We start from the raw sequence: 1,932 nt of genomic DNA on the forward strand, positions 1-1,932 counted from the left end.
CACGTTCATGCCCCTGCCTTACGCTGGCCACTCTCTTCTTTGGCCATGAAGACGTCCGAGGCCTGTGACAGCAACACCGCCCTGCGTGGGGCCATCCATATACATAAAAGCCTCAGTGACTGGCAGCTATGACGCTCAACACAGGAGCTGCCCCCTGGTGGTCAGTGCGCTCCCACAGTGGGAGCGCCACTCAGCTGACCAATGGGCGTTAGATGCCGGGCTCATGCTGGTGAGCGTAGCTGTGGCAGCGCGAGCCTCTCCCGCCTCCGCAGCTCTCTGCACCTCTGAGTGGACGGTGCCTGGCCCGGGCTCCTCCCTGGCCACCTGCAGCTTCACGCACTACTACATCCCTCGGGGGATGTCAGACTGCCGGTTTAGGCCCGATCCCACGGGACTGGGCTGAAACTGGCAGTCTGACATCCCCTGAGGGGTCCCGGATTGCGAGAGGGTGCAAGCCAGGCTGAGGGATCCCATGGTGCACGAATCATGCACCCGACCTATAGTCTACATATAATAATAAAAGCATAATATGCAGATTAGACCGGACAGCCGAACGTCCTGCTGGACAAAGCTGCCATGGCTGTGAGGGCCGAGGGCAGGCAGCCACAGTGGCCAGCAGCAGCAGCAGCAGCAGCAGCAGCAGGGTGATGGGAGCTGCGCCTTCCCCTGATCAGCCCAGTCCCCTCCACAGAGGGAGGCTCCCCTGGGGAGTGGGCCAAAGCCTAAGCCATCAGTAGGACATCTCCTGAGGGCTTCCAGTCTGTGAGAGGGGGCAGGCTGGGCTGAGGGACCCCCAACCCCCAGTGCGTGAGTTTTCATGCACTGGGACTCTAGTATATATAAAAGCCTAAGCAACCCGTCGACAGGCAGCTATGATGCATACTGACCACCAGGGGGCAGACACTCAATGCAGGAGCTGCTCCCTGGTGATCAGTGCGCTCCCACAGTGGGAGCGCCGCTCAGCAACCAACGGGCGCCAGGCTCATGGCTCCCAGTCCCAGCATCAGGACTGACTGGGTGTGAGCCTGCGGCCACTTCTCTGACACCACGCAATGACGAGCAGTGGCTGCACAGTCATGAGCACGCCGGTATCGCCCTAAGACGGGCGTGGAGACCACAGCCGAGCGGCAGCGAGCCTACCAAGTGGCAGCGGCAGGCGCAACGGAGCCGGGATGAGCGGGACGGTGCAGTGGTCGGCCCAGGCTCAGGCTCCTCCCAGGTAACCTGCTGCTTCGTGCACTACTTCATGCTCTGCAGGATTGACACGGACAGTGGGCTGGAGCCCAACGAGCTGGTGGGTAAGGTTGGCTGCATTGGCGTGGAGGTCACTGATCCCCGCAGGCCAGGCTGAGGGACCCCACTGGTGCACGAATCTGTGCCCTGGGCCTCTAGTGTCCTATAACCACGGACAGGGCTGCTGACCTTGCATATGTGTCCAAGAGCAACAGACAGCTTCTGCTGACTCATCGTAACCAGCTTTTTAAAATGTTTTCTAATATAGTGTCTATAAGAGAATTCACAAGCTAACAGCCAGCAAGATGGTCATGCCACCCAGGCATATTTTATTTGGTGCAGAATCATTTTAAAAATTGAAGTTCAGCTCTAACTGGTTTGGCTCAGTGGATAGAGGGTTGACCTGAGGATTGAAAGGTCTTGAGTTCGATTCCAGTCAAGGGCATGTCCCTTGTTGCGGGCACATCCCCAGTAAGAGGTGTGCAGGAGGCGGCTGATCGATGTTTCTCTCTCATCGATGTTTCTAACTCTCTATCCCTCTCCCTTCCTCTCTGTAAAAAAATCAATAAAATATATTTTTTAAAAAATTGAAGTTCATTATTTAAAAACAGCAGCTCATTAATAAAGTTTCCATGTAACACGGGGTCAGCTGTGAGCAATGGTGTCTTCATTTTTCTCACAATTGCATCTCCTACTCTA

This window comes from Myotis nattereri (genome assembly GCF_964212035.1).
Source record: "Myotis nattereri genome assembly, chromosome: 5".
Taxonomy (NCBI): Eukaryota; Metazoa; Chordata; class Mammalia; order Chiroptera; family Vespertilionidae; genus Myotis; species Myotis nattereri.